Raw genomic sequence first — 14,489 nt, 5'->3', positions numbered from 1 at the left:
CCTCAGTTACATAAAGAATCCTGACTTAGCATACTCTAATACTGCCAAGAGCCCTGCTGGCACAGTGGTCAAGCGTTGGTCTGCTGATCATAACGTCCATGGTTTGAAAGCACCAGCCTCTTAGTCGGAGAAGACTGGTCTCTCTACTCCCGTAAAGAGTTACAGTGTCGGGGAAACCCGCAGGGGCAGTTTTACCCTGTCCCATAGGGTCCCCATGGGTCAGCATCCACTCAATAGCAATGAGTTTGCTTTTTCAGTACTGCAGAGAGGACCACAACAGGTGTGGGGAGGAATGCTTCCACTGAGGAGGGGCCAGTATCTTGTAACATGCCATTTTATTTGTGGGGGAGCACTACTAAAGGGGGTACGTGGATGGCAGCAAGGCCGGACTGCTATCCAGTGGAAAGGTTGGTGGTTCAAACCTTGGAGGACAGGCCTGGTATTTGTTTTCACAAAGGCACGGCCTTAAAAGAGCTCTGGAGATGTTCTCCTCTTCATACTGGGGTGGGGGGTCTGGCATGGGAATCGACTCAAAAATCCCAACTCAAGCCACTTCGAAGATGGCTCTCGAGCCGCATCCTGAGCCTGCCTGTCTCTCTCTCTCTCTCTCTCTCTCTCTCTCTCTCTCTCTCTCTCTCTCTCTCTCTCTCTCTCTCTCTCTCTGTTCTCTCTAGTCTAGTTCTTCATTGCCAGCGGGCTCTCAAAGCACCCTGCGGGCTAATGGCTCAGGGGTGTGCAGAGTGGGACCAGGCACCACTGTGAGCTCTGATTGGTCGACGAGCGAAGTCCCCTCCCTCCCTGCTATGCGGTGAAGCTACCGGGCTCCCTTCAATCCCGCCTCCATTCTGCGCGTCGGGCTCCTATTGGTCACTGGCTCGGGCTTAGCACGGTGGGTGCCTGCGCCGGGTTTGTGGCTTCAGGTTTTACCCATGAAAATGCTGAAGGTGTCGGAGTTTAGGGAGGTCCTAGCGCCGGGCTATTTCATCTTTCCCTCTGTGACACATCCAGAAGGGTTTGGGGGGCTCCACCCAGTCATTCAGAATCCACTCAATAGCAATAGATTGATTTAGGTGGGCCTAGTCGTAATCCGTTTATTCAAAACAAAATTCGCTGCACAGAGTTGAGGTTTCAGGAAAACTCTCAGAAGTTAGTTTAGTATAATTAAATTCTGCCGCAATGGGACGGGCACGGTGAGGTGTGCCTGACTCTCCTACAGGCTAAACCACAAGGTTCCAAAAAAACACACAAAAACCCACAAAGATTCCGCCAGTCAAAGGAGCCCTGCTGGCCTGCTAACTGCGAGGTCAGCGATTGCGAACCACCAGCCCCTCCGCCAGAAAACCCTGGGTTTTCACTCCCCAAAAGTTGCGTCTCAGAAACGCACAGGAGCTGTTCTGCCCTGTCCTGCGCAGGTTTGCTGTGAGTCAGCATCCAGCTGAGTGAGTGAGTGACTCTACTGTGGCCTCATGTTTGTTTGTTTTTAATCATCTTTGGGGGGGCTTGTACAACTCATCACCATCCATCCATACATCCACCCACCCATCCATCCATCCATCCATCCACCTACCCACCCACCCACCCATCCATCCATCCACCCATCCATCCATCCATCCATCCACCCACCTACCCACCCACCCACCCACCCATCCATCCATCCATCCATCCATCCATCCATCCATCCATTCATCTATCCATCCATCCATCCACTGTGTCAAGCACATTGGTACATATGTTGCCATCATTTTCAAAACATTTTCTTTCTACTAGAGCCCTTGGCATCGGCTCCTCATTTTATCCTCTCCCCCACATATGAATCCTTAATAATTTATAAGTTGCTAGTTTTTCATGTCTTACACTGACCGATATCTCCCTTCACCCACTTTTCTGTTGTCCGTCACCCTATATGTAGGGATTACATGTAGATCATTGTGATTGGTTCCCCTTTTCTCCCCCAACCTTCCCCTCCTACCCCCCTATGGCTACTTTCAATATTGGTCCTGAGTGGTTTATCTGTCCTGGATTCCCTGAATGTCCAGCTATTATCTATACCTGTGTACATGCTCTTGTCTAGCTGGATTTGTAAGATAGAATTGGGGTCATGATAGTGGAGGGAGGGAAGGAAGCATTAAAGAACTAGAGGAAAGTTGTATGTTTCAATGGTGCTATATTGCACCCTGACTGGGTCGTCTCCTCCTTGTGAACCTTCTGTAAGAGGATGTCCAATTGTCTACAGATGGGTTTTAGTCTCCAGTCCTCGCTCCCCCTCATTCACATCGATATGATTTTTTTGTGGCCTCATGTTTAACGACTATTTCCAAGCAAGGTAACATTGACAGGTACTACCTTCAGGACTTCAATATATCTTTTGGAAAGAAACATTTGAATCCATAGCACTTATTTTGAAGTTTGTAATTTTTTAATGTTATGTAGATATATATAGGACTCCTGATGGCACTATCAGAGAAGCATTGGAATGCTGCAAGGTTTGTAGTTCAAACCCACCAGCTGTTCTGTGTGGATTCATTAGAATGGTGGCGCTGGAGGAGAACACTGAAAGGACCATGGACTGCTGAAAGGACAAACCGATCTGTCTGGAAGAAGTACAGCCAGAGTGCTCCTTAGAGGCAAGGATGGTGAGACTTCATCTTACAGACTTTGGATATGTTGTCAGGAGAGACCTGTAGAACGGTGGATCTCAACCTATGGGTCGCGACCTCTTTGGAAGTCGAACGACCCTTTCACAGGGGTCACCCAATTCATAACAGTAGCAAAATGACAGTGATGAAGTAGCAACAAAAAGAATTTTATGGTTGGGGGGGTCCCCACCACATGAGGAACTCTATGAAAGGGTCGCAGCATGAGGGAGGTTGAGAACCGCTGCTGTAGAAGGACATCATGCTTGGTAACGTACAAGGGCAGCAAAGGAGAGGAGGTCCCGCGAGGAGATGGACTGACACCATGGCTGCAACCATGGACTGAGGCATGGGAACAATTGCAAGGATGGTGCAGGACCATGCGGTGTGTTTGTTCAGTTGTGCCTAGGGCTTCTACGGGTCGGAACCGACTTGATGGCACCTAACAACATAGTCTTCAACGTGACATCCTTGCTCTTGAACACTTTGTCACTTTCGGAGCAGATTCACCTGATGCAGTATGTCACCTTAGGCAAATTACAAATTACTGGTCCATGCCCAGACAACTTTGTGCCGACAGGGCCCCTTTAAACTGGATACGTTTTAAATACATGCATAACTTTGTATGTTTCAGAGTAAGAGGAAACCACTTAATGGCAAGAAGTACCACTGACAGCCTCCAAACAAGTAGGGGGGAACTAAATCTGTGACGCGCAGTGTAGATGCGATCGAGAGCAGGAAAGGAGAGTAAACCATAAGCATCATGTAGGATGGTAGAAACGAATCCAGAGACCTAATTAGTCCAACTCAATGAAAATGAGCACCTCCCTACTAAAGAGCGATTGTCTTATGAGCTTTCCTGATTCAGCTATAGGCTGGTGACCAGAAACACGCTTAGGATAGATCCACAAAGCAAGGTTGAAAATTAAGGAATGGAAAAAGATATCCCAATCAAATAAAAGCCAGAGAGAGAGCGAGAAAGAGAGAGAGCGAGAGCTGGACAACTGCTTGACCAACCTCTCCGTTTCTATGTCCTCTGGGCACCTCAAAACCAACATGTCCAACAGAGAGCCGTGCCACTGAGAGGCGCTTCCGTGAGGAGGCGCGGCTGCTGCCAGCCTGGAGTGGAAGGAGAGAAAGAGTGAAGCGCAGAATGGAGTCCATGAGGGAAGCCGGTGGATAGATAAGCAGCTGACTTCCAGGAAGAGAAGATGGGAGCAGACAGAAGGCCAAGGACTAGTCGGAAGGAAGTAGTTCCAAACATGAGAGAGAGAATATTGAGAGGAAATGATTGAGGAGGTAGGAGGCAAGGGATGGAGAAGCCCAGGGAAGACAAATCACCTCTACTGTGATCGGAGGCAGAAGGGTCAGACTGGGAGTGACAGTCAACAGAATTGAGGGCAGTCCATTCCATTGGCTCTAATTTCTCGGCAAAGCAGGAGATGAAGTTACTCGACGGAAAGGAGTGGTTGTGGCTAGCTGCCTTTGAGTCGATGCACATGCATGCTGACGTTCCGCACAACAGAACAAAACGTGTTTGCTCTGCGTCGTCCTCACGGCCCTCAGAGCAGAGATAGCGCTTCCTCTTCAGCTCACGCTCTTGTCTTTGAGCCAGAGTCAGGCAAAGAAGAAACTCCCCCGAAAATTGAAGATGGAGTTAAGTATTCTTAAATTATCAGCAGGGATCGAAGTCTCTTTTAAGTGCTGATGGCATTCTGTGTCAAAAGGACTGAAATCGTTCTGCAAAAGGCAGAGCAGCTTTGGAGCAACTTCCAACCAGAACTGATGCTGCTCGTGCAGTAGCCTACAGTGCTGACATATGTCCTTCACATCAGGGATTCCTGCCACGCTTTCTCAGCCATGTCTCGGACGCACTACAAATTATGTTTTGCGCTAATCAAATCATTTAATAAGCAAATGTTTTGGATCTTGCCTTAAGTAGTTTCTATTTATTCTATTAACTGGTTTACTCATTACAGATACCCTAAGGGGGAAAGCAATAATATGATCATCCCCAGTTTAACCCTTTTGTGACCTATAGAATTTACTAACATTTTCAGCCTCTCGGGTTTCTTGGGAAGTAGTTATCCCACTTGTAGTATGTGTGACCACCTGGTGGGGGGGGGGCATGTGTAACTGGGTGGATCAAAGTAAACCGACTTTGCCCCAGCAAACCTACTACCACAGCCTATAGGGGACATATGTATCCTATATAATTGTATCAAAATCTGTATTACCTAAAAAAAGAAAACGTCCCTGGATTTCAGCATGCCTTCCATTCCTGATACCATGTGGTATCAACAAAAGTTGCAAGCGGAACATAAGTCCGTCACAGAAGGGCAAAAGGCAGGAGGGTACGGCAGTGACTTGCACAGCTCCCGCTACGGACGGAACCGAAACTCAAATGCCAGCTGGCTGCCGCCAGAGCCCGTCTCTAAACTGTCCCACGGTGCCTCTGAAGAAATGTGGTTTTGACTGCCAAGAAGGGTTTGGGGTTGATAATTAAAAATAAATAAATAAAAAGATTTCCCAGTCATTTTGGCATGTTAGCTTGCTGAGATTTTAAATGAGCTTTTCTTTTTGGTTGTGACTAGAGGAGAGGAGCCTTGGAAAAGGGCCCTGGTAGTGTAGTGAGTGAGCACTCGGTCCCCAAAGGTCAGTGCTTAGAACTCACCAGCCATTCTGCATAAGAAAGAAGTGGCAGTTTGCTTCCATCAAGATTACTGAAACAAAACAAAAAAATTTTAAAAAATTTTTAATTAAATTAAAAATTAAATTTAAAAAAAGATTACTAAAACCAAACCCCACCGTGGCTCCTCGTGATCCCACTGGACAAACAGAATGGAGTTGCCCCACGGGGTTCTCAAGGCTGCAAGTATGTAAAGAAGCAGATTGTGGCAGTTTTTCCTGGGGAGTGGCTGGCGGGCTTCAACCACCACGCTTCCTGTTAGCAGTTGCGCCACCAGGATTCCTTCACAAAAAGCTCTGGCAACCTATGGCCCTGGAAGCCCTGTGGGCAATTACTCTGTCCTACAGGCTCCTACCTACAGGTTTGAAATATATGTAAATATAACCCAAAGCCAAACTCAGTGCCATCGAGTCGATGGTGACTCACAGTGACCCTATAGGACACGGTAGTCATGTGTGTTTCCAAGACTGTAACTTTATGGGAGTAGAAAGCTCTGCCTTTCTCCCACGGAGCTGACTGGTGGTTTCAAACCGCTGACCTTGCAGTTAGCAGCCCAATGTGGAACCACTATGCCACTGAGGCTCCTGCATGTATGTAAATATACATATAAATGGATACATATTAGAACACATGTATGTATACATATGCTTTGTAGCAAACTGTTCCTTCTGCTAAAAACCCTCTAACCTATCTATTTGTGAGCATGAATCTTGCAGAATGAATTTACAGTGAGACACTGACATGCTTTCAGCTGGGGAGCAGTTATGGGTAAAGCGGAAGCTCTTTTGTCTTCTTCGCGCCTTTCTGAAGGCAGGTTTCAGAAAAGAATAATCCTTGAATTGTCTTTGATGGTATAGGTTCAGCAACATTAATTCTTCTCCTCTAGCATTTTTTCTCCTTCACTTCTGCGCACGGGAAAAGAAGTAAAAAAAAGAGCGGCTCTGGCCTGGCCCTGCGAGTCTGCGAGTCTTCGTGGCTCCTCTGCCGAGCAGCTGGATACCAGTAGGGAATGAGTCCGAAGATTAAGGCTCAGGCTGAGGGCTCTGCAATCAGAAACCACACCTGGTAACTCAGTCCACTGAGGGAGGTCCCCGCAGCACTGCTGGGCAATAAGCAAGGCTTCTGTTCCCACCCCCGGGGAAAATAACGACCCAAGTGAATGTCTTATCTTATCGGAAGTGGAGGACATTGGAATCTTGCTGGTGAGTCATCCTTTGAATCAATTCATTGATTCACCATTGGCATCTGATTGAAATCTTCACAGCAGAAAGAGTATACATTGTAGACCGTAGGCCTCATCAGCTACCTAGATCTACCACCTGTGCTTGTTGTTTGCTCCTTATCAAAATAAAGAGAAAAATCATGGAGACTTAGTAGACACTAAAATAACAAGATCATGACAGGAAAACGCAACAACAAAATGAAATCACAGAAAAGTATGCGGACCCAAACAGTACCATAGAAACACACACAGAAAAAAGCAACAGCAATAGATTTCAACCGTCTCTGTTTTTATGTGCATGTGGGCCAAGGTGGGAGGATGACACCCCAGGCCATGTACAGCAGGAAAACAAACAAGCAAACAAACAAAAACAAATCAAGCGCAGGGTATTTTCTCCCAAGTGCCTCGGGTCTCCAGTGACTGGAACTCTTTGCTGCCCCCAAGAGCGCCGAGACGTGTACTGAATGTAAATGGACAGAGTAGCAGTGGCTGAGAAAAGTGTTGCAAAGACAAATATGGGCCCCACATTTTAAAAACCAAGCTGGTGGAACTTGAAAGGAGCAGTAGTGGTAATAAAAAGTCTGATAAAATAGACATGAAGATAATAGCTAGCATAAGAGAAAAGGGAGGCCATCATGTAGTGATTAAGGGAGGGGCCAATTGAACGAGAGGACAGCACGATAATAAATCTATCATAAATATCTATGCACCTAAGGAAAGAACCTCAAGATATAGAAATAACACTAACAGATGTAAAAAAAGAAAATAGACAACTCTAAATAATAGTAGGGGGAGTCGATTACAAGGATCTACATATAACCTCCTCCCTGGGGGGTGGACAACAGAAAAATGGGTGAAGGGAGACGTCGGGCAGTGTAAGATATGATAAAATAATAATAATTTATAAATTATCAAGTGTTCATGAGGGAGGAGGGAGGGGAGAGGGAGGGGGGAAATGAGGAGCTGATATCAAGGGCTCAAGTAGAAAGCAAATGTTTTGAGAATGATGAGGGCAACCAATGTACAAAAGTACTTGGCACAATGGATGGATGGATGGATGGATTGTGATAAGAGTTGTACTAACCCCCAATAAAATGATTTAAAAAATAATAGTAGGGAATTTTAATATACCAACTTCTTTTCTTTAATAGTTTTATTGACGCTTTATCCACATATCACACAATTCAATAGTTCAAACATATCAAGGAAAATTGTACAATCATTATCACGATCAATTTTAAAACATTTTTTCTTCCTTGCAAAATACACCACTTTCAATAAAAACCAGAACTAGATAAAAAAAAATCTTCACAAAGACAAGGACAAACTAAACAACCTAGTCAACTTGACCTCATAGACATATACAAAACACTCCTCCCAGCAATGACATAACCTGCATTTTTTCTCAGTGCACACGAAGCTGCCAGCAGACCTATGAAGAAATGCTCCCACACATTAGCCATCAGAGAGCTGCAAAGCAAATACCAATACAATGTTATCTCACCCAAAGTTCAGAAACCATAAAACAACAAGTGCCTGTGAGGTTGTGGAGAAACTAGATAGCTTATACATTGCTTGTGGGAACTATAAAAGGTACGCTCATTGTGGAAAATAGCATGATATTTCCTTAAAATGTTAGAAATACCAATACCATGTGGCATAGCAATCCCTCTACTTGATATATAAGCTACAAAAATAAGAGCCACATAGGAATGATATGCACACTCATGCTCACTGCAGGACTATTAACAATAGCAAAAAGACAGAAACAAATCAATCAATGGAAAAATGGACAAAGTATGGTCCATACCCACAATGGACTACTATGTAATGTTAACAAAGAATGACGAAGAATAAAGAACGTGCAAAAACAACTCATAAATGAAAATGGACATTGTGCTAAGTGAAATTAGTCCATCACAAAAGAACAGAAATTATATGAGACCACTATTATAAAAAGTTAAGAAAAGGTTTTCTCACTAAGGAAACATTTCTTAAAGGTCACCAGGGGTAGGAAGGGAAAACACTGGGTTAACTACTGCATTCCCTTGGGTGAAGGAGGAGGCAAAATGCACAAGGTTGGTGATTGGCCAAAAAATGATGGAGGCAGAGGAAGAGACTGGGAGGAGTGCAGGAGTTCAAGGCCACGGGATGACATATTGTTATATATAACTCTTGCAATGATCTCTAAGTAGATGCAGGGATAGACAATGCAGGCTAAAGGGGTGTAAGAGGGAGGGTGGGAGTGTACCCAAGGGATATCTGTAGATTTGGTAGAGGATATTTGTACAGGGGTATTTACTTACCTTTGCTGCAAACATATCCATGAATATATGATGGAGCATACAGGGGGCAAAATTAGGAAATCCTTGTAGCCATAACTAAGTTCCTTAAGTAAATGAGTTGCTGGGTCTGAGAGCTCATAGTCTCAGGCGACATAAAGGTTCATTGGCATAACATAGCTCACAAGGCCAATGTTCTACGTCCTGCAATGGACCAGCTGGTGGTTTTGAACTGCTGACCTTGTGGATTGCAGCCAAATGTGCAACCACTATACCACCAGGGCTCCAAAGGGATACTACATAGGAATTAATTTGGGGATGATGGAACTGTTTCGTACTCTGACTGTGGTGGTGCTTACACAAATCCATGTATGTATGAGAATTCATACACTAGACTAAAAAAGTCCATTTTACTGTGATACTAATTTTAAATAAAGAACATAATTTTTATCCTGAATAAAAGACAAATACATCAGAGAGATGGAAGTGTAAACAAGGTATCCTCACAAGGCATTCTAATATCCAAAGAGTGCTGTGCATATCCAAGAAGTGGCATGTCCCACTGAGCGTGGAGGCATCAGGAGGACATCACAAAGAACACTCAGATGATCAATCAGATGTTGGGTAAAACCCACTTGTGGATTTTCTGTAGTATGTAATTTGTTATCCTTTACCAGTTTGGTTTTTTTTGGGGGGAGCAGGGAGAAAGCCATGGCTGTCTGCTTTTGTAAAGGTCTCAGCCTTCTAGGAGAATCAGAACTATAGTCTTTTACAAAAAGAACTATAGTCTTATGGGACACTAAGGTCAACCGGTACAATATAGTTCACAAAGCAATGTCCTACATCCTACTTTGGTGAGTAGTGACAGGGATCTTAAAAACTCTTGAGGCACAACAATTGGTCTCTCGCATCTAGAGGAAAGAGGAGCGCGGCAAACCTAAAGACACACAGAGACAATGAGTTCCGTGAACTACTGGACCAAGCAAACATCCGTCTCTACAACCCTGAGACCAGAAAGACTAGATGGTGCCTGGCCACCACTGCTAATTGGTCTGGAAAAGGATCACATTAGAATGTCCTAGGTAGAGGGAGAAAAATGTGGGACAAAACGCAAAATCACAAGAGACCAGGGTTACTGGTCAGATAGAGATGGCGAGGGCCTTTAGTCACCCTTCAGGTCTGGGACTGAACCCATGCCCATGTTAGAAGACTCAACTAAGATGAAAGGGGCTACATCTACCCAAAGAAATGGTTCAGAGGGTTGGGAGGGGGGGCGTGGAGGTGTGAAGCTCAAGAAGACAAAGTGAGCTAAGTGACAGTGACGGTGCATTGAGGGGAGGGCACTGGATGAGTTAACCAAAATGTACAAAGTGTAGAATGTACAACTGATGATCAGTTCTGTCAACCTTTATCTAATTCAAAACACATGTTTTTAAAAACTTTAGCTAACCTGATGCAAGGGGCTTAAGTGGAGAGCAAATGCCTTGAGAATGATTGGGGCAGGGAATGTATGGATGTGCTTTATACAATTGATGTATGTATATGTATGGATTGTGGTAAGAGTTGTATGAGTCCCTAATAAAATGTAAAAGAAGAAAAGAGAAAAAAATGATTAGGGCAAAGACTGTACAGATGTGCTTTATACAATTGATGTATGTATATGTATGAACTGTGAAAAGAATTGTATGAGCCCCAATAAATTGTTAAAATAAAAAAAAATAAATTAAAAAAAGAAAAAAAAACTTTAGCTAAGTCATGATTAAAAAAAAAATTACAACCGGATCTGGGCGTGAGTCGGCAATCTGAGAAGCCGCTGAAGTCCAGCCACAATGTTTCAGCTCAAGGGCCTCATGCCAAAGCTGGACCCTGAGGAAATGCAACAGAAGATGTGTGAGGACGTAGTCTCTTCCATAGGGAATGTCCTTATCGACGCGGCCCTGCTGCAGTCACTCCACTTTATCTTATCGATATTGGATGGCATATGAAGATGTGGCATCGCATGAGAATGTCTGATATGAAGAGCCTGGTTCCAGTCTCTCCTCCCATCTGCCTCTTTGATTGAATGGACTTAAGAATTCTTTTAAGAACATGTTATTTTTTATCTTTTTCCTATATAAAATGAATTGGGGGATGTGAAACAAAATGACAACACTGGAAACACGGGAGCAGTTCTCCTCTGTTCTACAAGGTTGCTGAGTGGGTTGCAGTGGGTTTGGAATTTTTGTTGTTGTTTTTCTTTAAAATGTGCATAATTTTGAATGAGTGTTTTTATGTATTAATAATATTGATATTTTCTCTTTCTACTTATTTTTCTAGTTACTTTTACTTTTTTGGTGCTGTTGATTTTGTGATAAAGACATGTTTATTTTTGAGACAGAAGAGTGCATTTTTTATTGACCTTGGAACCCTGATGGGTCCTTTATATTGACGCTTTAGGCTAGGTGGGGCATCCCAGGCTGATCTCATAACCCATCACTGCCTTCCTCTGCTGCAACCCGCCCCCCCTGCACACACACACACACACACACACACACACACACACACACACACCCCACCTCCACATACTCCTCCAAAACTAGTGTCCTCTGGGCTTCTGATGGAACACAGTCATCTAGTGGGTATTTCTGCTTCACAGAGTACTTCTTTAAGCCTTCTGATCCCCTTCTTCAACCATCTACCTCATGAGTTCTGCTATTTCTAGTGCTTTCTGGAGGCTTCCAATGCTGACAGATAGCAGTGGAATTTTAAAAGTTTAGTGCCAAAACAAGAATCCTAAAAAACGAAGAGAAAAACAGAACAAATAGCAACAATAATAGAGTAACTTTGGAAGGGTGAAAATTCGAGTGATATCCCATTTCTCATCAGGAATACTGTTCCCTCATTGCTTTTCCAAGCCCGAGAGTAGTGCCTGGAACAAGTAGACACTCAATAAACACTAGTTTTGTGACTGAATGGAGTCATAGCTTTAAAAACAACTTTGAATCAGGATCTCCATCACTGGTTGGTTAACCCTTGAGAGTAAGGGCAAAATATACTTATGACGAGTCAAATAAGGATACCATGATTAGTACGTATAAACTTTAAGTGAAACTTATACTTCAGCTAACAGAGAAAAAACTTTCAAAAGGAAATATTGAGATTCAAAGGTTAAAAGTACATGAAGAAATTGGTAGAGAATACCGATATATAAAATCAGCACTGATTACCAGAAATGTAATTGGATAAATTAACAAGAAAGATGGGCAGAAGAAGCGTATTCTGCGATGCAGGTGAACTGGTTCTTGATAAAGTGAAATAACATGATCTAGCTTTTTAAACATTTTTTTCTTTTTAATAGTTTATTGACACAATTTAACTTTCAATTTCTAAGTCTGTTAAAGAGTTGTATCTTCATCACTCTAAATCAATTTTAGAACATATTCTATTATCATTAGCTCCCTGTTTCCACTCAACTTCCCCTGTCATAGCCCTAAACTCCAAAACCAAGTTCACTGCCATCGAGTCCATGCTGACCCATAGCTACCCTATAGGCCAGGGTAGTCATAACTCTAAGAAAGTATTGATCTAGTTGTTGTCTTTGTAGGTTCACCTATCGAGTTTCATATAAAGAAAATCATTCAAGTTCTTTCCCTCGGTCTCGGACCAGTTGGCAGCAGGATTCTAAAGCTCAGCCATGGCCAAGGTCAAGACCTGGGACCTTCGCAACAAGAAGAGCTGTTGAGACAGCAGAAAGAACGATCTGAAGGTGGAGTTGTTGCAGCTGCGTGTTGCCAAAGTGACAGGCGGCTGTCCAAGCTCTCTGACATCCGAGTTGTACGCAAATCCATTGTCATCAACCAGACTCAGAAGGAGAACCTTAGGAAGTTCTACAAGAAGTATAAGCCCTTGGGTCTGTGGCCAAGAAAACGAGGGCCTTGCGCCACCAGCTCAACAAGCAGGAGAAGAGGCTGAAGACCAAGAAGCAGCAGCAGAAGGAGCAGTTGTGCCCACTGTGCAAGTGCATAGTCAAGGCCTGAGCTGGGTGCGTCAGTGAAACTCTGGCTGAAAAAAGAAAGAAAATCATTCAAGAAAAAAGGTAAAAACAACAACAACAACAACAACAAAAACACACAGCAATTACAACAGACTAAAACACAGAAGAACCTCAATCCAAACGAGCTGAATGTAATAAAAATTATGACAAGTTGAAAGTGGGTTAAAGGAAAAACAAATGGTAAGATGTTAATTTGGGGTTCGATTAAAAAAAATGTTAATTTTTACCCTAAGTACATCTGTAGTAATCCACATCAAATGCACTCTGGGAGCAAGACTATTATGCACATCCTTAGTCAATGGACTTCGTGAATTCAATGGAGACCGTCCTTGTGGGGGGCTCTATAAATGGATTTATTTTCCATTTACTTTCACTGTCATACACAGCCTTCTGCAAACTGGGTGCTCAGAATTTAAGCTCTAATACAGTCTCCCCCTCGGATCCTGGATTTCATCGTTAATAATTCTTTGATTACAAAGGTTGGTATGCTTCTTATGTGCGGACTTAGCTGACATTTCACTTAGATGGCTAATGATAGGGCTTTTTAAAAAGCAGACAATAGAGATAAGGATTAACTTTATTTTTAAAATTTCATTTATATGTCATTCACATACCATATAAATCAATGGTTTAGATGTATTAAAAAGAGTTGTGCATTCATTACCACAATCAATTTTAGAACATTGTTTTCATTCTTAGAAGATACTGTCTTTAGTTATTGAAAGGAAAATGGAGGTTTAGATATATTGAGAACTTTATCTAAACACTAAAATAGAAAGTGTAACCTCTAAGCACATGAAGAAATAAAAGAATAAAAACTTCTAAAGCAAACTATGAAGTGAAATAAATGTTCAAATATATTGATGTTTTCTTGTAAAATTATTTATACATGGGAAAATTAAAATGAGAGAGTAAAAGCAGGTAAAGATAATTAAAGACTCAAGGACTAATCGATCGTGTGAACCAAAGCCTCTACTACCCTGAAACCCGAGACACTATCCTGATGCCTGGCTACCATTACCTACCGCTCTGATCAGGATCCCAATAAAGGGAGGGAAAATACAGAGAGAACAAAAATAAAAATCGACCAGACTTACTGGTGTGATGGAATCCCCAAGGCTGTAGCCTTTAGATCCCCCTCAGGCCTGGAACTGAACCCATCTACTAGGAATCAGCTTTCAACCAAATAATAGGCCTATACAGTGAATAATGACATAATACGACCCTGAAGGAACCTGCTCCTCAGTACAATATACCATGGGAGACCAAAGAGCCAACATCTGCCCCCAAGCCAAGCTCAGAAGGCAGAAAGGGCCAGAGAAGAAAGACAAATGGAACCAGGAGGCAAGGGAGGAAATGGAGAGTACTGGTCCATTGAAGGGATTGTAAGCAATGTCACCACAATAAAATGTGCACAAATTGTTGAATGGAAAACGAATTTGCTCAGCACACTTTCATCCAAACTACAATATTAAAAAGAAAGAAGGAAAAAAACCCTCATTAGTTCTGTTCTCTTAATAAATAATACTGGGAAAATTGGATTTTCCCATATAAAAGAATGAATAGATAGAATAATAAAAAAGAATGAATAAGAATTAATGCCTCGTATCACATTAAAAAATTTTAAAAT

At 42.9% G+C, this 14,489-nt stretch overlaps 1 pseudogene; it reads left to right on the top strand.

Moving 5' to 3' along the window:
- Positions 1 to 12,499: 12,499 nt before the first annotated feature.
- Positions 12,500 to 12,842, top strand: LOC142434334 (large ribosomal subunit protein uL29 pseudogene; annotated as a pseudogene).
- Positions 12,843 to 14,489: the final 1,647 nt, after the last annotated feature.

The sequence above is a fragment of the Tenrec ecaudatus genome, chromosome X (assembly GCF_050624435.1).
Source record: "Tenrec ecaudatus isolate mTenEca1 chromosome X, mTenEca1.hap1, whole genome shotgun sequence".
NCBI lineage: Eukaryota > Metazoa > Chordata > Mammalia > Afrosoricida > Tenrecidae > Tenrec > Tenrec ecaudatus.
The sequence above is the reverse complement of the archived record's forward strand: the minus strand, read 5'-3'. Positions and strand labels throughout refer to the sequence as shown.